The sequence below is a fragment of the Erythrolamprus reginae genome, chromosome 7 (genome assembly GCF_031021105.1).
Source record: "Erythrolamprus reginae isolate rEryReg1 chromosome 7, rEryReg1.hap1, whole genome shotgun sequence".
Taxonomy (NCBI): domain Eukaryota; kingdom Metazoa; phylum Chordata; class Lepidosauria; order Squamata; family Dipsadidae; genus Erythrolamprus; species Erythrolamprus reginae.
Window position 1 is genome coordinate 57,546,834 of NC_091956.1, and position 24,771 is coordinate 57,571,604.

Genomic DNA, 24,771 nt, shown 5'->3' on the forward strand with positions numbered 1-24,771 from the left:
CAGTGGCTACTGGTAACTTATAAAAATGGAAACCAATAAAATTACATTAATTGAGACATCAGTAGATTAAATGTTTTAGAATATTTAAAACTAGCTCTGTAAATTTAAAAGAGGGTAAACAAAAGCAATCTGGTATTAACAATAAATGAAAAAGTAAAAAAAGTAGCTCAATCAGCAACCAAGCTAAAACCTAAGAGTTAAAATCCTTCAAAACTGGATTCCTCCTCATCAACTGTATGTCCATCATCAACTCCTAGAATTCCTGCACCAGCCATGCTACCTCAGGAGTAGGAGTTGAAGTCCACAAGCCTTAATCTTGCCAGGTTTGAAGACCCTTGCTTAAATCAAACTTCCATATGATAACTATTCAGATTTTCCATTTAAAACATACTTCATAAGTTAAAATCATTACTATCTCAATAGATCAGTAAATAACAATTGGGGGTTACTCAATCATTAATTGTAAAATCTTTCTTCTACATGATATTTATCTTGCATAAGGAGAAACCATACTCTTAAAAAAAGGTAGATATATTCATATTAATTATGTAGAACAAATGATTAATGCCAAAATTCATACTATTATATTATCCTAACTTTTATATTGTTTTAAACAAGTCAGCATTAACAATCCTCTTGTGTATGATAAGTATAGTTGGAAGAAAAAGTTTAATTATACAGTTATCCCCCTTTGAAGCAACATTTTATTACAAAATTACCTCTTCTGTTACTAGAAATTAATCAAATTTAAATGGGTAACTTACATTTTACTTTCTGATCAAGAGAGAAAGCCATGGTTCCTTTGTTCTGAAAGTCTCTTCAACCCTCCCGCCCTTTCCCCCATTGCTTCCTGTAGAGGAAGAGCTGTGATTTGTTCAGCCCGCTGCCAATCCGGCAGCCTCTCAGTGCCTCCTTTCTGTGTAGAGGAGGAACTGTGATTGGTTCAGCCTGCTGCCAATCTGGCAGCTGAGGGTGCTGCCTGCAAGAGCAGAAGCAGCCATGCAAAGAAAAAAGCCTCATGTTGCCAGATCCATCAGGTTTCGTTCCTCCCTTCCTTTCACATGGGAACTACGCAGCTTTGGAAAATGCTGCATGGGAGTTTTCAGGTCAGTGAAGGTCAGTGACTCGAATATAAGCTGAGGTTATTTGTGCGAAAAATCTCGGCTTATATTTAAATATATATGGTATATGCTGTAATTGTTGTTCAGTATAGAATATTTTCTTCCATTCCAAATATTACACTTTAGAAAATGGTTCATATCATGGTCAATGGAGAAGAACAATTGATAAAACATGCATTGGGACATCTTTTTGACATCTTAAAATAAACTACCTTTTTTGTATTAGCCAGACAAAATTGACAGCAAGGATGTGACCAGTGAGTTCTCCATCTTGGTATATCATAATGTCTATTTTGTCATTTGACTGTAACCTTGGCTTAGAATGCCTCAGATTCACCTCTTTATACTAGGAGACAGGTAGAAAAGAAAAAAAATAGTACCTTCTCCATAGTGGGTGGAGCTAGCCTCCTAGATGGGAAGACATTACCCTTTAGTAAGTCTGAAGTATAAAAGCATCTCTCTACTGTCACACCCCCTCTTTTGACTCGGTCCTAGCCATAAAGGATAGTATTCACCCATCCTTGGGGGAATTCCATCTTTGTGGTTCCTGATTAACAACTGTTTCTGTTACTTACCTCCCCAAGTGACAACTGTCATCTGATTGGGTTGAAGGAAAGTGTTGGGCAGCTGCCCATTCGCTCACTGAGCTTCCAGCCGAAGGCCCGCCTGCATCTGAGTGCCCTATTCCAGTTGTTGATGGAAAGAGGACAAGGCCATTACAATAGTGTCGGGTTCGGGTGACTATACAGGCCATCCTCTTACATTGACAGGGAGAGACGTCCTCTGAGGAACTGACTGAATAAGTTGCAGAAGCTTCGTGCTTGACCATCCTCTCTCTCCGGCTGGAGCTTGGGCTCCATTAGCCAGCAAAAGCACTCTATTCAAATGAAGGCTGCTCACTATAGTTACAAGCAGGGGTGGGCTGCTGTCCAGACAGGGGGGGGGGGTGCAGTGGGGTAGCGAAAATGGAGCTCCACACCAGAGCACCCAATTTGCACTGAAAGATGTTGAAAGAAAATGCATAAGCCATGCCCACAGTGTGGTAGTAAAAAAATTGGTAGCCCTTCACTGGTTACAAAGGAGCCAGTTTCTTTCCAGAAAATTCAAGTCTCTATGCTTCTGTGCCATGAGATTTTGAAACATCCCCACCATGGATATTTGTGAGCTTAAAACTACCCTCCTACCACTTACAAATTTTAGATATATGCATTGGCTTATATTGTATCATTTATTTATACCACACACAAACACAAACACACACACACACGCATGCACACACACAAATTATAACACCCATCTTTCTTAATGGATAATCTGTAATAGGACTCCTAATCTTCAAATCAAAACATCCCAGCCTTATCTCCACACATATATTTAAATGACAGTTTCCATGGCTTCATCTTGTCAAACTGAGACCAGATTGTAACAATTAAGGCTCTGCAGAACTTTGGGATCCAAAGACTAGCAGATGCTTTGGGACACATTGGAATGTCTACTTAGTGACAATCAATTAATCTTTGAATGAAAGACATATTGCCTCAGGATTGTGCTGCGACTGAAAAGAGGTGCCATGAGATGTAGACAGAGACTGTGTGACTATCCCTCCATGCTCAAAATCACCTTTTTGCCTTCAAGTCTGAAGTGTTGCACAAGCCTGACATGTCCCCACCATTCCTGCAAGTTACTGCCATCATCAACAAGTTCATCCATAACATAAACATTCTTGTTTGCTACAAGAACTCTGGCAGTTTGGGAGAAAGAAACTGTCAGGAAATAAGCTTGTTTGATCGCTTTCTTTCTTGGGAGATGAAAATCCTTTTTCCTAATTGCCGATTCTAGATGAATATGTAACAATGAATGAGAGAGCTGCCTGGTCTGAGTGTAGACTGGCACAAATCCATGTTCAATCTTTAGAATGTGTTAGTCAGCTTTATGAATAGCACTGATTGTTCGGCCAGTATATTTGGGACGCTGTTGGTCAATTTGCATCAACAGTACTTTATTTATTTCATCTTTCCACCAAAATATCCTTTCCCCAACATAATCAGTGAAATTCATAGACTATGAAATCACATTGTATAAGTTAAATATTCCCAAATTAAAGTATATGCTTAAGCAATAAAGATTCTAGATGTAAAAAAAGGAAATAATGTAGAAAAGTGGGGAAATAATGCTTTCTCCTTGTTATGTGAAATAGAAGAGGCTGGGGTGGGGGACAGAAAGAATCAACTTTAATTTTAAAAAGGGGAGATTGCTTAATTGTGCTCCCACCCTAAATAACAAAAAGTCATCTCCTTTGCAGATAGATGTCAGTCCTTCATAGAATGGCAATTAGGTTAACACAAGAGGTCCTTAGCAGCATCTTTCAAAAGAAAATTACTGCAGTGTATTCAATTAATACTTCAGAACATTGGTCCAGCATCCCCCTTATTCCTAGTGTAAATGGTACATTCCCTCAATTTATTTTGTAGTCTGCATTCTTCTCAATCAAGGAAATAATATGTAAAATTACATTTTTTCCTGGCTGAAAGATGCACCTAACCTTTCAATCCTGTGCATACAACGAAGCCAAGTCCAAAACTAAATTTGATGAGATTTGCCTAAAAAGTAAACATGTATTAATTGAATATCAACATGAGCCCTCTATTTATTAGTCACTCTGTTCAGTCTGATTAAAGATGTAATTCAAATTTGCAGAAATTTTGCAAGGGCTTTTGGGACTGCAGACAAGTAGATGGAAGGTTGCAGACAATGTTGGAATTAAGCACTAATGAGTTATACCACATGGACTCAGCATTTGACTTGCTGCTAGAGTTCTCACAGAAAAAAAGTAGTGGTTGGGACTAGTTCAAAGTAAATGGGATTTCATTTCATTTATTTTTAATTACAATTCTTTGTAATTAACATAATTTCTCTCTAGACATGTATTTAATTATTTTTTCCTCTCTTAATAATTGCCAAAGTTCTCCAAAGGCTGCATCTAAGACTTCCCACAAGTGGGATGGAAGTTGTATACCTCTGATATTCCCAGTTTTTGCTTTCAGACTGTGGTAATTGATGGATTGTAGTTAAATATAGAGAAAGTTCTTTATAAATGTTTATTTTAAAGTTAAATGAAGGGGAGGGGATATTTAAGTGATCCAAGACAAACATCAGTAAACTCTGCTTTCCTTCATATTTGCTGGAGTTTAGTGATCCTGACCTTGTGAATTACCCTTAGAATTTTTCTGTTGTGAATGTAAGAATGCCTACAGGTCATTCAGTGTTCATTCAAAATTAGGACAGCATTGAACAAATGGTGGTTATGACCGATTCTCAGACCTCTGGCTTTCCTAGTACTCCCACAATCACATGATTGTGGTCTGGATACTTGGCAACACATTTTGGGCATAGTACTGGTTGCCAATTATCCTGCAATCATATACAGTGGTACCTCTACTTAAGAACTTAATTCATTCTGTAACTAGTATCTTAAATAGAAATGTTCTTAAATAGAAGCAATTTTTCCAATAGGAATAAATGTAAAAGCAAATAATGTGTGCAAATACATTAGGAAAGAAATAAAAGCTCAGAATTTGGGTGAGAGGAGGAGGAAGAAGAAGAGGAGGAAGAGGAGAGTTGCTGCTGAAGAAAGAAGGTGGGGTGAGAGGAATAAAAAAAATCCAAAATTTTAAAGCTTAAAAAAAAAAGAGAGACTCTTAGGCGGCGAGGAGGAGCACGTGCCTCATAGTTCCCTCTAAGCTGAGCAGTGAGCAATCGCTCACTTAAAAATCATCATCAACTCAGAGTTTTCCAAACCTGCCCAGAAGCCGACAGGGAAAGAGTGAGAGGGAAAGAGAGAGAGAGGAAGATAGGAAGAGAGAGAAACAGATAGAAAAAAGAGAGGAAGGAAAAGAGAAAGAAAAAGAATGGGAGTAAGGAAGAGAGAAAGAAAATCAAAATCTAGTTTGAAACTAGCTCAACTATTTAAGTGGCATTTTGATATTGATAGAGTTGCCCTATTATGGGCTCACTGTTATAGACACACAGTACAGTATTTTATTTTGAAATTCTCTGAGGCAAAACAGGGTGGGTTTTTTATTTGTTTGTTTGTTTGTTTGTTTGTTCGTTCATTCATTCATTCATTCATTCATTTATTTATTTATTTATTTATTTATTTATTATTGCAGGGCAAATTCTCCATTCCCTTTGTAATTGCACCATGACAGCCACTTGCACACCCCTAAAAAGAGACATTTAAGTTAACTTGCTGTTGCCTAGATTGGCTTTCTGTTTGAAGACACTTAATGTTACAACTTAGATCCAGAATGCTTTGCGCATGCACAGAGGGTAAAAGAACCCAAATGGTGGTGTCCACCCAAATGGTGGCCCCCCTTCATGACCAGCTCTCCGACGACCGACAGGCACGAGCGAACTGGGAGCATTTTGCCCCTGCTTAGATCCCAAATGCTTTTGCTAATACTGTGGAGATGATGAATCACTTGCTTTGAGGAGAGACAGAAAGCTTGATAGAATTATCCATTAACAAGAGCCCTTGGCTGATGAATTTTTGTTCAGAAGAAAATATCAATTTTAGGTAAGCGAAGGAAGAGAGAATACACATTTTTCAAGAATCTTCAGGCATTCCTATCACTATTCTATTAGCGTTGATTCCAGCAGCATAAGCTGTTTTCTGTTTTATAGACTTCAGGTCTAAATAGGGACTTTTAAATAGGCATATTTGATATCCCTACCAGTTTTCATCACCAGTAATATCTATGTTTGTGAGAATCTGGATTTTGTAAGGAGTGGATCTAAAATATTATCAATATCCCATAAGGACTGAAAAAAAGGAATATGTCAATATATGCCTGCCTTATCAAGGAACTGCAGTTCACAAAGTAAACTATAAATCCATACCGCCATTGCACTGTTCTAATTTGTAATTTTACCAACATCTTCTGATCTCAAAGACAGTAAAATGAGAAAACACACTAAACTGAATTGAATTAACAATGCTGATGAGTGAGTAGGCTTAGGAATGCCCAACAGCATATTTGCTGTATTTTAGGCCATCAAGAATTCTTATGGAGAAAACTGAAAAGCAAAGGCTTTGTAAAATTATCCCTTATATTCCAGGTATATGGTTTCTTGACACAAGAAAAAAATACCTTGATGAAGCAAGTTGTCAGGTGCCATGCCAGATATATCCTCATATATCCTCTCCTCTAAGTTCACTTTACCCTTATCATTTCATTTATCATTATCATTTTATTGGATTTGTATGCCGCCCCTCTCCGCAGACTCGGGGCGGCTAACAACAGTAATAAAAACAATGCGCGACAATCCAATACTGAAAAACTAAAAGCCCTTATTTTAAAAACCAATCATACATACAACGTACCATACATAAATTGTGGAAGCCGAGGGGGAAAGAAGCCTGACAACACAGGTGGGTTTTAAGAAGCTTGCGAAAGGCAAGAAGGGTGGGAGCTATTCTAATCTCTGGGGGGAGTTGGTTCCAGAGGGCCAGGGCCGCCACAGAGAAGGCTCTCCCCCTGGGTCCCTCCAAACGACATTGTTTATTATTTATTTATTTATTATTATTTATTACTTAGATTTGTATGCCGCCCCTCTCCGAAGACTCGGGGCGGCTCACAACATGTAAAAAACAAATCATAAGCAATCAGACAAATTTAAAATATTTAAATATTTAAAATATTTAAAAATATTAGTTGACGGGACCCAGAGGAGGCCAACTCTGTGGGACCTTATATATATATTACTACATGTCTGTTTTTCTTCCTATGTATTTGTGTATTGGACAAATGAATAAATAAAATAAATAAAAATAAATATAGCACTGAGATAGCAGTGATCACCTTGTAAAAAGCACCTCTGATGATTTCTCCCAGTCAGAGCTGCGCAGTCTGGGATTCTCCTACCTAAACTTTTGCCTCCTACTCAAAATGTAGGTAGCCACCATGCTGAGGTTGGGCTTTTGGTCAAATACATCTTGCGCAGTATGTAGTTGCATACTTTCCTAGATCTGGGAGCACTGCTCTCAGTCACTCATGTTTTGATCACCTCCCAATTAGACTACTTTAATGTGATCTATATTGGACTATCCTTGAATGGTATTTGGTGGTGGTACAATATAATAGAATTCTTTACTACCAAGTGTGATTGGACACACAAGGAATTTGTCTTTGGTGCATAAAAATTTAAAGGGAGGAAGGGGCAGGGTCTCAAGGCCACAGCACCGGGGATTATTCCCTCTCTCTTGGGAATGTCCCCTAGTTCCCACTGCCCGGGGGTTCTGGTCCTTTTGGACCAGACTGGATCTCTCCTGCAGGGTGAGTGCCGCATGGGATGCTGCCAGAGGCTTGTCTCGCACCAGCTGTGGTGAAGTTGAACAGGCAGCCATGCCTGTGCCGACACTGCTGCAGAGATAATGTGACACCGGGATGGTATACAAATGATTACATCTGGAAAGAGAGTTTGAGAAGTTACTTACAGAGGGGAAGAAGGGATTCCCTGTCTATGTTGACAAGTGGAGAGTGCCTGAATGGGATTTTAGACTTTTGTTTCTGTGCTTGGCTGCTGGACGGAGCTAAAATGGCCTGAGATTGAAGAAGGCAGCTATCTGTGTGACGTGGCATTTCACCAGAAGCTTTGAAAAGTAGTGTTTGTTTTGTTCGTTTAGGAGTGTATGTTTTTTTTCTTTTTCTTTTTTTTCTTTGTGTATTGCAAATATTGCAAATATGTCAAAGTATATATTTTTTTTATTATGCTTTTTAAAACAAATTAATAAAAATTACTTGAAAAGAAAAGTAGCAAATTCCCCATCATTCAATTCTTTCTAGCTATCTAATTGGTCTTCTTTGAAATTTGCCTTTGGAATTTGAAACATGATACATTTGTCAAGAATTGTGAGGTACAACACAATGATTGTCATAATAGTAGCCAAATTTTTACTGCCACACTGTGGGTGTGGCTTATTTTGTGAATGTGGCTTGATGGTCATGTGACTAGGTAGCAGTGGCTTGCCGGCCATGTGACCAGGTGGGAAGGCTTGAACGATCATTGAAAAAAGTGAGGAGCGCAGACGGCAGCAGCAGCAGGGAAAGAAAGCTGAGACCGGTAATCCCGGAAGTGACTGCCGCCAGTCAGCTGAAGCTGTGAATGTAGCTTCATTTCTGCCGGTGGAACTGTGTTCCACCACATCCTGCCTGCTGCCCACCCCTGGTCATAGGGTACGAATAATCAATCCGAAAACAATGAATATTAACATAAATCATAAGGATACAAACAAGAAGTTATAGTCATAATTGGGAGGAAATGGGTGATAGGAATGATGAGAAGACTAATAGTAATAGTGTGAAGTATATAGTTATGAATAGTTTGACAGTGGTGAGGGAATTATTTGTTTAGCAGAGTGATGGCATTTGGGGAAAAAAACCATTCTTGTGTCTAATTGTCTTGATGTGCAGTGTTCTATAGCGTCATTTTGAGTATAAGAGTTGAAACAATTTATGTCCAGGATGCAAGCAGTCAGTAAATATTTTCACCACCCTCTTTTTGACTTGTGCAGTATACAGCTTCTCAATGAAAGGCAGTGTGGTAGCAATTGTTTTTGTCTGCAGTTCTGATTATCCCCTGACATCTGTGTCTGTCTTGTGGGGTTGAAGAACCGAACCAGACAGTTATAGAGGTGTAGATTTTGTGGAACAAAATGTACAAAATGCAGAGTGCAGCAGCACAGAAAGTAGTGGGTACATGAACTGCATTGAAAATCAGCAGGCTTCTGGATGTAATTCAAGGTGCTGGTTTTTACTTATAAAGCCCTAAATGTGAAACTCTTTGTCCCAACAGATGTGAATTGTTTTGATCATATTGTTCTTCAGGAAGATGGCAAAGAACTAGTTGTTTTTCTAAGCACTTGGGACAGAATTAGATAATGCTAGTTGGTGGATGGACATACGTTTTTGTAGTTTTATTTATTATTTATTTATTGGATTTTTATGCCACCCCTCTCCAAGGACTCAGGGTGGCTCACAACATATAATAAACAATGTACTGTACAATAAATTTGTTTAATAAATATTTCTCAAGATAGGACTCTCTTACCTTGAATGGTAACAGTAGCGGCATTATTGAACCATCACTTGCTGGGAATTTAATTGGCAGCTAATTATATACAGTATTTTAAAAGGATGATGTGTAATGAAAGGCAGATATTTTATACATATCTTGTCCTTTTTGTAACTTTATAAATATAAAAAAGGCCCTTGGTCTTTTTGGGGGCCAAAGGGACCCCCAATTGAGCACAAAGGGCTCCGAAGGCTGACATCAGGACAGAACAATGTCCCAAATGTGCGGGACCCACCATCAGGAAATCATCAAGGTAGTGAATGACCGATCCTGTCCCAGATCATCTCCTGAGAGCCCACTCGAAGAAGGAACTGAAGCTCTCGAAAAGGAAGCAAGACACCAAGCAGCCCATTGACAGTGCACGGAAGGCTGAAGAAGGCCTAGAATATCCGGTGGGGAGGGGGGAGATACAAGTCTGTAGGCTGAATTTAGACTAAAGGGCCTGAACCAGGCCAAATTTAGACTAAAGGGCCTGAACCAGGCCGAATGAGCAAAAGGCCAACAGGCCCAAAACCACAGCCTAGAATAGGCTAAAGGAGGGAAGCCTACGAGGGACTTCCAATAGAGAAGAAAGCTAAGGCCACAAACCACTCTTCACCGCAGCACGGCCTGCAAGGCCTCGCCACGTGGCTCCTCTTCAGCAAACAGCAACGGGTGTTCGCAGATCGGCTGCCAGAGTGAAAAGGACGGCCCGAAGCCAGCACAGCCCCTTTTATAGGGCTGATGAGGCCCGCCCCTGGCAGCATCATCAGCCAGCACCAGCGCTGGCATGGCAGGGATCTCGTAAAATCTCACGAGATCCCGCCCCCAAATGGCGGCTATGCCAGGAGCCGCGTTCCCCCCAGCCCCGGCACAAATCCCAGCTGGCTGGTAAGTTGGCCACCAGGCCATTCTCCCAGATTGTCCATAACAAGATACATTATGTCACAGAAATGTATACATTCCCTCACATTTTGTAAATATTTAAGTATATCTTTTCATGCGACAACACTGATGAAATGACATTTGACTATAATGTAAAGTAGTGAGTATGCAATTTGTATAACAGTGTAAATGTGCTGTCCCCTCAAAACAACACAACACACAGCAATTAATGCCTAAACTGCCGGCAACAAAAGGGAATACCTCTCTAAGTGATAATGTCCAAATGGGGCCCAATAGCTATTTTCTCTCCCTGTGTCATGTGTCTCATTAGTGATACAAGTCTCAGGTGTGAAGAGAGGACAGGTGTGTTAAATTTGGTGTTATTGCTCTCACTCTCTAATACTGGTCACTGGAAGTTCAACATGGCATCTTATGGCAATGAACGCTCTGAGGATCTGAAAAAACAAATTGTTGCTCTACATAAAGATAACCTAGGCTATAAGAACATTGCCAAGACCCTGAGATTGAGCTGCAATCTGATGTCCAAGACCATATGCCGGTTTAACCAGACAGATTCCACTCAGAACAGGCCTTGCCATGGTCGACCAAAGAAGTAGAGTGCCCATATGCAGCATTATATCTATATTCATCTTGTCACATGAAAAGATATATTTATCTATTTACAAAATGTGAGGCAGTGTACTCACTTTTGTGACCTCTGTATAAATGTATCTTCTTCCATTGCTTCCTACCCTATGAATCAGATTGAGCTGCCAGAGAATAATGAATTCAAGATTCCAATAGCTTCCTAACTAAAAGGTTTGTTAAGAATAATGTATACCTGTAAAAAACCCCCAAAAAGCTTTAAATACATGCTTAGAATTATGAGTAAAAAGAATATGTTATTATCATAAAATGAAGCCTTTTCATCCATAACCTTCGATATTTATTTCTCTCCTCTTCTTAATGTCTTTCATTTTACAAATCCAATCCATTTTGTCCAATCTGAGAAAAATGTACTGAAGACAAAACATGTAAATTAAGCATTGTTATAAATCATCGCCTTATTTTGCATGCTCCATTCCAACTTCAGTGCTTAAAAAGTTGTGGTATTGAGTATAGAAAGGGAGTTTTTATTATGCAAAGAACAAGATCGCACCTCTTCTTGCCCTTTGTGTATAGCCAATTTAGCAAGCTTGTTTGTCCAAGTAGTTAGTCCAAAATATGGATGATTAGAAATCTGATTGCATGAGACTGATGTTGCTTACATTAGGTTGCAGTGCCTATTGTTATAACAGTGAATCTCTCTCACTTGGATCTCAGAGAGAGTTTCTATTATACATATGTCTGCAAAGAAACTGGTAATTATGGCTACAAGCTGTTCAGACACTAGAATGGATAGATTAATCAATTCAAGCTTAATCATTTAATTATACAGTAAAAGACATTTCAATTCTTTGAGCCACATATTAAGATAACAATTTTCTTACAGTGGTATTTTGATTACAAGATGCTGTTCCAATTAAAAGAAAAAAGAAAACTTATCTACAGTGACTCCTTTTTTGATAAAACTGATATATTTCTTAGTATTAAACAGGGAAGGTTTTAAACAAATTAATAACTATTTTCATACTTCAGAAGTCTTCTATTTGCATTTTTAAATATTTGATTTAAAATAGGTAAATAAATCAAATGTAAATAAGGAACAGGTTAGTTATTACTGAAAGATAAGTGGAGAAGAAGAAGATGACCAGCTATAAGGTGGATGCATTCAGTTGCTGTAATAATGGGTGGAGAGTGGAAGACCTGAAAGACCAGGTTAGGGACAGATTAGTCTGGAGAAAATCTATCTATGTGGTTGCTAAGAGTCAACACTGACTTTGCGGCAAATAATCAATTAATATAGTTATTGCAGAAATATTCAAATGCATTGGCAAATCAAATGTTTGCCAGGGAGAAATATTCATATATTTGTCCATGATGATATTTGGAATTATGACACTCTTTAAAACGGGGTATCAAACTACCGCACAAATCCCAGCAACCGATAAGGTCCCACAGAGTTGGCCTTCTCCGGGTCCGGTCGACTAAACAATGTCGTTTGGCGGGCACCAGGGGAAGAGCCTTCTCTGTGGTGGCCCCGACCCTCTGGAACCAACTCCCCCCGAGATTAGAACTGCCCCTACCCTCCCTGTCTTTCGTAAACTACTCAATACTCATTTATACTGCCAGGCATGGGGGAGTTGAGATATTCCTTCCACCTAGGCCATTACAAGTTATGCATGGTATGTTTGTGTGTATGTTTGGTTTTATAATAAGGGTTTTTGGTTGTTTTCATTATTGGATTGTTACATGTTGTTTTTATCATTGTTGTTAGCCGCCCCGAGTCTATGGAGAGGGGCGGCATGCAAATCCAATAAATTATTATTATTATTATTATTATTATTATTATTATTATTATTATTATTTCATTGAGTTGTGTTTGACTTTGGAGGGCATGGCCAGAGTGGGCATATCTGGAGGGGGCATGGCCAACGTGACATCACTCATGTTAAGGGGCGCCTGTGGAGGCCCAACGCTCTGCCAGCGGAAATGAGCTCCTGAGCTCCGTTTTCATCAGTGATGGCCTTCTGCAACCCTATGCCAGCACACGACCCTCCCGAGCTCCATTTTCATTGGCAGAGGCACTGTTCACTATTTCTAGGGTGACACTGCATGCCAGATCTAAGCACCTTGCAGGCTGGAACTGGTCCCCAGGCTTTGAGTTTGACACTCCTGTATTAAAACAACTAAATTTTATGTGTTTGTGACATGGAAACATAAGGCTAAGTAAACTGTATTATTGCTCATGGTGTTAACCATAATAACAGTCCTCTTAAAAGAAGTTCCTTTAGAAGATGCTCCCCTATCCATAAATTGTATTGGGATTAACTTTATAGAGATTAATACTTATTTGTTTATTTATTCATTCATTCATTCATTCATTCATTCATTTATTGGATTTGTATGACACTCCTCTCTGTGGACTCGGGGTGGCTAACAGCAGTGATAAAAACAGCATGTAACAATCCAATACTAAAACAACTAAAAAACCCTTATTTATAAAACCAAACATACATAAAAACATACCATGCATAAATTGTAGAAGCCTAGGGGGAAAGAATATCTCGGTTCCCCCATGCCTGACGGCAGAGGTGGGTTTTAAGGAGCTTACGAAAGGCAAGGAGGGTGGGGGCAATTCTAATCTCTGGGGGGAGTTGGTTCCAGAGGGCTGGGGCTGCCACAGAGAAGGCTCTTCCCCTGGGTCCCGCCAAACGACATTGTTTAGTCGACAGAACCCGGAGAAGGCCAACTCTGTGGGACCTAACTGGTCGCTGGGATTCACTGGGACTTCCACATAAGAGGCAATTGTTGATTTCTTAGTTTTTTGTTTTATGGCACTTTGACTCTAAAAGAAAGGTTTCATGCTTAAGTAACATATTAAGATAGGAGAATGAGGTCTGTACTCTGATTTTGTTAGAATATCACATTGTTGTGAGATCTTCAACTACATTAAAATTCATTTGTCATTCCAGAATGTAACTTTGAACTTTGGGATTCTTCTGCCTTTTATTTTTTGTTTTTAACTTTAATCAATACTGAGGTTTTGATAGCCCAATTCTAAAAGCATAAATGACATCCAGCAATTTGTGTGCTGTTTCTAAATGGCATTTTGCATATTTAGTTTTAATGCTTTATACTGTCACTTAGCCTTTATTCCCATTTGTTATACACATTATTACACAATCATTCCAAACACTCCTTTTCAAGGTAGTTTCAAGGTTCTTTATGATTTCCATAGAAAGCAGTTATAATGCATGTTATTACCAGCAATCTTGGGTGTTTTTTAATTATGCTATTAGATCTTTAGTTGTGGAACTTGGAGCACTTCTAAAAGAGACATGATTGCTGGTTATTTTAGAAGTATTTTCATATGAGTACAAGCCCTTAAAAAATCTTGAAAAGCAGCAAAACCATTATTTTCCTCTCAAGGACGTTTCTTTTACATTTTCAAAAGGGTTCGGCTTTTGTTTCCTATTGCAGAACTGTTTGTGATCTCGCTGCCCCATCCTCAGCTGCCTCTAGATTTTCTTTTCTTTTTCTTCTTTTGATTTATGCTTAATTACATGAAGCATATTATGAGTTTGTAATGGCAATGGCAACAATAATACGATATCTTACTTGATATGATAGGAGTTTGTCCTAGGTAGAACTTTTTGCCACTACTGTGATACAGGAATAGAATTCAGCAAGTTATCGGTAATTATCCAAAAATTATTGATGCCTATAGGTATGCTTCAATTTCCCCAACTAATGTTGCATTCGTACTAGTGGTGAAATCCATTTTTTTTTTACTATAGGTTCTGTGGACATAACTTGGTGTGCATGGCAGGGGAAGGATTCTGAAAAGTCTCCACTTCCTCCCAACTTCAGGGAAAGGATACTGCAAAATCCCCATTCCCACCCCATTCCAAGTGAATGATACTGCAAAATCCCCATTTCTTCCCCATACCTGGGGGAAGGATATTGCAAAATCTCCTTTTCCACCCTACTGTGGGCCAGTGAGAGATGACATTTGATGGTTCTGCAAACTACTCAAAATTTCCACTGCTCCCGAACCTGTCAAAACCTTGCAGAACCTGCTAGATTTTACCCCAGATTTGTACCCCTCAACCTGCCTGCCTTCCCTTACTATGGAGGAAAGCAGAAAGCTGCTATCCTCCATGCCTTTCTCTACATATGGTCTTTTATTCATCTCTTTTTCTTGTTGCAGAGGTAGATCAACTATCTAATATTTTTTTGAATACCTGAGATTGAGGACTGGTTGAGGACAGTGATGCAAGATTGGAGAGTCTCAATTTATCCTTTGTTTGAAGACAGCTTTAACTCCATTAGCTCAGCGGTGTCAAACTTGATTTCATTGAGGGCCACATCAGGGTTCTGTTTGACCTTGGGAGGGCATGGTGGGTGTGGCCACCTCGACATCATTTATATCAGGGGTGCTTGTGGAGGTCCAAGTGCTCTGCTAGCGAAAACGGGCTCCCAAGCTCTGGTTTATTTATTTATTTATTTATTTATTTATTTATTTATTTATTTATTTATTTAGTTAGTTAGTTAGTTAGTTAGTTAGTTAGTTAGTTAGTTATTCGATTTTTATGCCGCCCTTCTCCTTAGACTCAGGGCGGCTTACAACATGTTAGCAATAGCACTCTTTAACAGAGCCAGCATATTGCCCCCACAATCCGGGTCCTCAGTTTACCCACCTTGGAAGGATGGAAGGCTGAGTCAACCTTGAGCTGGTGATTAGATTTGAACCGCTGACCTTCAGATCTACAAGTCAGCTTCAGTGGCCTGCAGTACAGCACTCTACCTGCTGCGCCACCCAGGCTCTATTAGCTGTGATGGCCTCCTGCAACCTTCTGCTAGTGAAAACGGAGCTTGGCCCTCCTGAGCTCTGGTTTAATTGGCAGAGACACGGTGGGCTGGTCCTTTGCTGTTTCAAGGGCAGCCCTGTGGGCTACATCGAAGAACCCTGTGGACTGGCCCTGGCCCCTGGGCCTTGAGTTTGACATCCCTGCATTAGATTTATTGTAGGATCTGCATTAGATTCTTATTTATTTCCTGCTTCAAAATTGTAGATAACTGTGTCTGCCAGTCTTCAGCAATAGAAGACAGAAGACATTTGAGAGTACACAGAACACAAACAAAGCTAGAGTATCCTGCCTTATTCTCCCTTTTGCTGCTTTAATTTCTTTTTCTGTCTATGACCGTCAACATTTCCACTTGAAATCTCAATCTGATGAACATTAAGTTATACGAAAAAGAAATCAATACAAGTTAAATTCTCACTTAGGTGTTTAAATCCCAGTATGTTCGATGCAGTTAAACTAAAATCCAGCTCACACTTTCCCTTAATTCTGCCCGAACAAGCTAAATCTCGGCAAAACCCAGAGTGTGACTCTGTCAGAGCTTTGTGCAGGCAATGGCCAATCTCTGGCAGGTGCTCCCCTTCCCACTTTTCCTGAATAATCCAACTTCACAGAGCAGAGCAGGGCCAATGCAAGTTTTTTGGCTTAGAGGAAATGTGTGAAGCAATTTAACAACTTGTTCTTTGAACTGGACCAAACTACCCAGATAACCCCTTTGCTACAGGAGCCTTCGTGGTAATGTAGAGAGATCATTGCAAGCGGCACTCTCCATTTTTACACCTCGATTTTTATGCTGAAATAAAGATGCAGTCTAATTAAACCCAGCATGTAATCCAGACTTCCTTCCAGCAATTTATAGGCAGTTTCATCAAGTGAGCTTAATGCTGTTTTAGGAACAGCAGGCAGGGAATTGTTCATGTAGCCCAATTTGTAATTTTGCCCTCTACTTATTTGCTATATTGATATAAAATCAAGGGGAAACTGACTTTCTTTTAAAGTAAAAATAGGTAAAATCACTTTCCGTACTGCACAATTTGTGAAAAAAATAACCTTTCCTTGTCCTTTTCACTGCCAGCAAGCAGAGTTTTTCAAAATGACAGTAGTCATCATGAATAGGAAATTAAAGGGGTTTAGATTTTATACAAGCAGACTCCTTTTTAAAAATCATTGATAATGTTATATTCTGACATGGGAAATGTGTAATTTTCTACTGCAGTGAGTCATAAAAATGCCTAGTCAAGAGAAATTTTATGTGAAAACAACTATGTGGCTGGTGTTTTTAAACAGAAGCACTATTGACTGATTAGATTTTGGAACCAGTCTTTTTTTTCAGAACAGAATCAAGGCCTTCCATATCTATGTAGTTATGATACAGATTATTGGTTTACAATTACTATATTGGCAAGTTGAATGTGAATTCTAAGCATCTGGAGACCATCAAGTTACTTTCTTCATAGTTTAGTGATTCCAGAAATAGAAGTCTACACAGAAGCCAATAGGAAGTATGGTTGGATGACATACATATCAATCAATCACTTCATGTTGTTGCTGAATAATAATAATAATAATAATTATTATTATTTATTAGATTTGTATGCCGCCCCTCTCCGTAGACTCGGGGCGGCATACAGCAATGATAAAAACAATATATAATGACAAATCTAATAGTTAGAATCTAAAATAACAATAATACATTTAAAAAGTCTAAAAAAACAAGAAACCCCAATATATGAAAACATACATACAGTCATATCATACACAAAAACTACATAGGCAGGGGGAGATGTTTCAGTTCCCCCACGCTTGATGACATAGGTGGGTTTTAAGGAGTTTACAAAAGGCAAGGAGGGTGGGGGCAGTTCTAATCTCTGGAGGGAGCTGATTCCAGAGGGTCAAAGCCACCACAGAGAAGGCTTTTCCCCTGGGTCCCGCCAAACGACATTGTTTGGTTGACGGGACCCGAAGGAGAGCAACTCTGTGGGACCTAACCAGTCGCTGGGATTCGTGTGGCAGAAGGCGGTCTCATAGATACCCTGGTCTGGTGCCATGAAGGGCTTTATAGGTGATGACCAACACTTTGAATTGTGACCAGAAATTGATCAGCAACCAATGCAGACTGCAGAGTGTTGGAGTAATATGGGCATATTTGGGAAAGTCCATGATTCCTCTCGCAGATGCAATACAATACAATATTCAGCCAGTAAGTCTACCCTTTCTAAATTGTAGCCCTTGGCATAAAAGTTCCCAGAAAGGATACCAACTTACCAGCTTCTTTTAAAGCAGCCTTATCTAGATTCAGCTCACTGGAAGGATCACTTGGGTCCTTCTCAGTTTTATTAATTGGTGTGCCTGTGAAGCAGCAAGTATCTTTCTCTGTGTGTGCTCATTCATATGGCCTAGCTTACTGTGGCATGAAAACATCTCAGGGTATCAGTGTTATACTGATCAGACTGCTTAACTGGGTAATGATTTAACATTCACATTCCAGATCTCCACTGCATGAAAAAATAGGGACGGAATGTTCTCCTGTCCAACTAATTTGATGCTATGTTTCACTTGGAATTAATATTATAAATAATCAAACCTTAAAGACTCTTCCTCTCAGATACAACAATTCAACAATGAGGAACATGAGTGGGAAGAGTTTCAGCTTCTAAGCCATGGGTCTTCAAACTATGGCCCGCGGGCCACATGTTGCCTACCAAAGCCATTAATCCAGCCCATGGATACCCACGAGGCTGTTCCCTCACATCGTCCTTCAGCTGAGCACAGCACTTATCTTAGTGAACCCCACAGTCTAGAACTGGAAGATAAAGCCAACAATTTTGGCCTGTAGAATGCTGCTGCAGACAGGGGAGGTGAAAAAGTGTGCACACAGTTGCCCCAAACAGCCAAAAAATGGGCAGAAATAGCCTGTTTTTCACCTCACCTATAGGAAATAGATAGAAAAAGAGAAAAAGGTGAGAAAGAGAAGAAGGAGAAGGAGAGAGAGGGAGAAAGAGAGAGAGAGGGGAAGACAAAGAAACAGAAAGAGAGGTAGATACCAAAAGAGAGAAAGAGAAAGATGGAAAGAGAGATAGACAGACAGAGAGAAAGAAAGATAAAGTAAGAGAAAAAGAGGGGGAGACAGAAAGAGAGAGAGAGAGAGAGAGAGAGAGAGAAGTATAGAGAGGGGGGAGGAAGAGAGGGAGAGAGAGAGAGAGATTGATTTCTCAAGCTCCTTGGGACTGAAAATAATTGCTGAAAGTTTTTCTGAAGTGGACCACTAGATTACTAAACAATTGAAAAAATGATCCAGTAAAAAGAAAAGTCAACCAAAAGAGCAACATGCAAACAAAATCAAACAAAAGAACACACACACCCTGGAGCAAAACAAATTAATAATAATAATAAACCTTTATTTATAATGCCCTTTTAACAAAGGGCACAACAGCAAACCATGTACAACAAAGGCAGACAGTAGGCAATACACATGCAACTAATAAAAACACAAAACTTGTTAAAAACATTCCCAACCTCTACAATATCTTCCCCTCTTGTTGGTCCCCAGAACAAGGATGTTTCAATTTGCCTAATCGAAGAGGAATGTCTTTGATGCCTTGTGGAAGCAGAGAAAATTCTCTTCCATCCAAAGCTCTTAGGGGAGACTGTCCCACAGACATGGGGCCAGATCTTGAAAGGCCTGCATTTCTGATGTTGGTGTACATGTCTGTGGAACAGTCACTGACCCATCCCTGTCCAACGTAGGTCCCTCGATGGTGTTTAATGTTTAATGTACTATTAAATTGGCCATACCCACCTGGCTGGTCCAGCCCCCAACAGTCTGAGAGACCATAAATTGCCCAGGTTCGCCTGGTGCACCAGTTGTGGCCCTATCTGGACCGGGAGTCACTGCTCACAGTCACTCACGCCCTCATCACCTCGAGGCTCGACTACTGTAACGCTTTCTACATGGGGCTACCTTTGGAAAGTGTTCGGAAACTTCAGATTGTGCAGAATGCAGCTGAGAGAGCAATCATGGGCTTTCACAAAAATGCCCATGTCACACCAACACTCCGCAGTCTGCATTGGTTGCCGATCAGTTTCCGGTTACAATTCAAAGTGTTGGTTATGACCTATAAAGCCCTTCATGGCACAGGACCAGATTATCTCCAGGACCACCTTCTGCCGCACAAATCCCAGTGACCGATTAGGTCTCACAGAGTGGGCCTTCTCCGGGTCCCGTCAACTAAACAATGTTGTTTGGCAGGACCCAGGGGAAGAGCCTTCTCTGTGGCGGCCCTGGCCCTCTGGAACCAACTCCCCCCAGAGATCAGAATTGCCCCCACCCTCCTCGCCTTTTGTAAGCTCCTTAAAACCCACCTCTGCCATCAGGCATGGGGGAACTGAGATATTCTTTCCCCCTGGGCCTCTACAGTTTATGCATGGTATGTCTGTATGTATGTCTGGTTTTTATAACAAGGCTTTTTTTAGTTGTTTTATTATTGGATTGCTACATACTGTTTTTATCACTGTTGTTAGCCGCCCCGAGTCCATGGAGAGGGGCGGCATACAAATCCAATAAATGAATGAATGAATGAATGAACCAACCAACCAACCAACCAACCAACCAACCAACCAACCAACCAACCAACCAACCAACCAACCCCTGTTTAAAAAGTTTGAGAACCCCTGTTGTAAGCTTTCTTTCCAATATTCATTACCGAAAGGATAATAATCCAGAATTTGGGTCTTGAACCTCATGAAACTTTATTGGAAAATATTAGTCTCTCCTGATCATACAAGTAACGTTTTAAAGCATTCTGATGCCCCTGTTCTATCCTAGATTCTTCCTCCCTAGCAATCATGAGTCTAGTCATATGTTAAAACTTTCTTCCTTCTCCAGACCACTCCATAGGTGGTTGTGCTTCTTACCAGTAGGGGACTTCATCAATCAAATTCTTCTGAATTAAAAATATGAAGATAATACAGGTTACTGAACTTATTTTTTCAGATAGAATAGGATTTAGCAATGAGAGCAGCACCAAATATGCCAGTAAATGGAAAGGTATTAAGAGCACTTTCTCTCTTGCTCTCACTTTCAGACATATACAGACTTATATTTTGTTCCCATCATATGAGTTATCTGGTAACCAAGTAGTTTTATTACTATATAATGTGTATTTATAAGCCGTGTCCCAGTTTGCTTATCCTTCAAATTGTGATTCCAAAACAATGTATAAGAAAGCAAAACCAATTATATGCAAACGAGGCCGTATCTTCAAAGGTATATTTTTTTCCTTCAGCTTTCTCTTGGTTTAAAATTGCAAGTAGTGATATATGGCTCTCAATGCTTAGTAAGCAACTGTTCTGCAATATCAAATACTATGCTGTAACATTTATAATATACATCAAATTATTTCATGCCACTATAACTCTTGGTAGAAAGTGAAAGGGTTTGTTTCTGTTTAGGAAAACAAAAATATGTATTTATTGGAAAGAAAACTTAAACGCCAAAGAAAAATGACTATGTCAGAACTGATTTCAGAAAATATTACATATCAACTTAAAAACCGCTTGTAGCAATGGTATGTATAAAATGATAGCTTTGTTAAAATATCATTTTTTCAGACAATGTTCCTAAGTTGGAAACAGTTTAAAAGTACAAATAGTTGGCAACTTTGAGCAAGATGTAAAATAGTATTCAGAAAGCCATGAATTAAATTTTTAAAAGTGATAAGATAGTGTTTTTTGAAAAGACAATTAGATATTATTTAAGGACAGAAAGGGCAGGAAATGCAGAGATTATTCCAGTCAGAACAGACTCTGAAGGGAATATAACTGGGGAGGGGGGGTATAACCCCCCCCTTCTTAGTATAACATCATATTAAAAAATCAGCAAAATCAGATATTCATCCATCCATCCATTAATCCTAGGAACAATATTCAATCAGCAAAACTCAATTAATAACTTCAATAACTCAAGGGAAAGACTTAATCATTCAGCCATAACTGAATGTAAAGTAATCATTTCTGAAAAAAGGGATTTGAGTTGGTAGGCCAGTAGAAATGTTTTGACAATTTTATGATTTGGGAATCATTGGTCCCAAAATCTGTAAGAGTGCCCTGTCTTTAATTAAAATTATAAGCTTTTGTGTTCCAGGCATCACTATTTCTAGCATACTGATATTAATGCTGTTCTGTTCGGGTCGTATGTGACCCGAAGCCAAGTTTGAGTCCCTGTAAAAAAATTTCCCTGCATATCTGAAACTTGAAATTTCATGACTGTTCATCATTTCAGGGGTTCTCTCTATGAGAATTTTTTTTTGGGGGGGTGGGGGGCTTAGTTTTTGCTGGCCAAAAAAAGTTACAAATCCTCTGTTCCCGGGTCACCCTGACCCGGACCAAAAACTCTTCATTTGCAGTGCTTATGTTTGGTCTTTTTGAAAGCTTTTTTCACTTGGAAAGTAGTCTGAACATTTCTACACACAATGGAATGAAAATTGAACTGAAAAAATTAATCCTTATTGGTTTATTTTGCACATAAATGTGCCTCCCCCCCGTTTTTGTGAAATGTTTTTCAAGTTATGGATAGTTTTGCTTGCAAAATGCATTCTATTTTACTGAAGTTGGTGTGGGATTGGTAGCTTGAACATTTCTGAATATAAGAAAAATATAAAGGAACTGAAAAAAATGATTCTTACTGGTTTTTTAACATCAGAAATAAGCCCTCCCCCCTTGTCTGCTTGCAACAAATCCGAAATATTCTTTAAAATATTAGGCATTCATTTACTCAATTTAACAATGCTGATCATCAAAAAATATTTTTGGGGTGGTGGCTAATTGTTTTCTGGGGGGGAAAAAATCATAACTTCGAATCTGTTTCTGTTCGTATATGACCGGACCAAACATATATTTTTTTAGGTACTTGAATTTGATCTTTTTGAAAACCTTTTCAACTGGAAAACTAGTTTGAACATTTATGAACATAATGATATGAAAATTGAACTGGAAAAATTGAGACTTATATTTCTATTTTGATCAAAAAGCCCCTCCCCCCATCCTTTCTGAATTTCGTGTCAATTTCTATTTTTTAAGGCTACAAATCCCTAAGGAATTTTCCCCAAAAAGGTTTGATATACTAAATTGAACAATCCTGAACATAAGAAAAATATAAATGAACTGAAAAAAATGGTTCTTATTGGTTTATTTTTGCCACAAAAGGGCCACCCCCCCTCGGCCTTGCTGTGTGCCATTATTGTCACTTGTTATACATATTTGGCTAGAAATATTTGGAATATCCTTTTGAAAATCAACCACATTGTAGCCAGAGAACTAATTTTATGAAAGAAATCCATTTTACTAAAAAAAAGTATGTAAGTTTGAAATTAACAGCATATTTTTAATATAAATTGAAATAACTTTATGTGCAAAATAAACCAATATGCATCAATTTTTCCAGTTCAATTTTCATATCATTATGTTCAGAAATGTTCAAGCTACAAATCCCACACCAACTTTAGTAAAATAGAATGCATTTTGATAACAAAACTATCCATAAAGTGAAGACTATTTCACAGAAACAGGGGGGGCATGCATTATATCAGAAAAATAAACCAATAAGATTTACTTTTTTCATTTCAATTTTCATATCATTGTGTGCAGAAATGTTCAAGCTACCAATCCCATACCAACTTCAGTAAAATAGAATGCATTTTCAAGCAAAACTATCCATAAATTGAAAAACATTTCACAAAAACGGGGGGAGGCACATTTATGTGCAAAATAAACCAATAAGGATTAATTTTTTCAGTTCAATTTTCATTCCATTGTGTGCAGAAATGTTCAAACTTGTTTCCAGGTGAAAAAAGCTTTCAAAAAGACCAAATATAAGTACCTAAAATGATCAATTTGCAGTCCGGGTCAAATAGACCCGGGAACATAAGATTAGGTATTTTTTCTAAACAGAACAGCAGGGTTAAGAATAATCCTGTCTAAAAAAAACAAACCCTCACTTGTTATCTTTAGATATATCAGAAGAAGAATTTATGAATGGGTGCAGCAACAGATTTATAGGCCTGTATGTAGGTAAATGATTAAGAGAAACAGAAAGGACACAAAGAATGTAAATAAATGGCTTTAAATAAATAAAGGTTTATAATTTGACTTGCAAATTTGCTTTTGCAGCCATGCATCTATTATCCTTGTGCCACACTGAGTTTGCAAGCTTCTCTGTTTCCAAATTTAGTTTTAAGTGGACCAGTAAAATACGTTTGTGGACCAAGAATGGTTATGAATGGCAATGCTATTATTTTCCATTTCCAAGAACAATTGATGTTTAATTTTTATTAATGTATTTTTATATCTTTCTGAGTTTCTTAGATGTAAAAGTGAAAACTATCCCTTTGCAACTAACTGTGTATTTAGTTATTAACCCACCATTATTATTATTTTTATAAATAACTCAAGATGGCAAACATAACATAATACTCCTTCCTCTTATTTTGTCCTTGCGAGATGGTTGAGATCAGAGAGAGGAACTGGCCTAAAGGTCACCTAGCCAGCTTTTATGCCTGAGTTACAACTAGAACTTGAAGTCTCCTACTTCTTAAGCCAGCATCTTAACCACTACACCAAACAGATTCTTTACATGACTATATAAATCTAAATTATTATTTAAATATTAAAGTTACTTAAAATTTATTGCAAATATGCTCTGATGATTTTTTAAAGAATCAGACCAATAAGAGTATTGCTGTGGATGAATTTCAGCAGACTCCGTGGATTTAGATGTCTTGTTTTTGTGCTTATGGCATTTACAGATTTTCCTAAAATTTCACTTTTTTGTCTTATTGACTAGGCTCCTATGTTTATCAGAAGGGTGGGTTCCACTTACCTACCCTACCGGTTCTCATCACGATAGAATTGCATGTATTTTGCACGTGGCTACATCACTTCGCAGAAATGACCCTCTGTACATGAACAGGGGATTTTTTTTCCAGCTGCGGCAACCAGAGGACTGGTTCGGGAGCATGGACCGCCGGCCATGTTTGGTGAGTGGCGGCAAATTTCCCCTACTGGTTCTAAAGAACCGGTCTGAACTGGCAGCAACCCATCACCGGTTTATCTTATTTGTTTGTTTGTTTGTTTGTTTGTTTGTTTGTTTGTTATTTATTTATTTATGTATTTATGTATTTATGTATTTA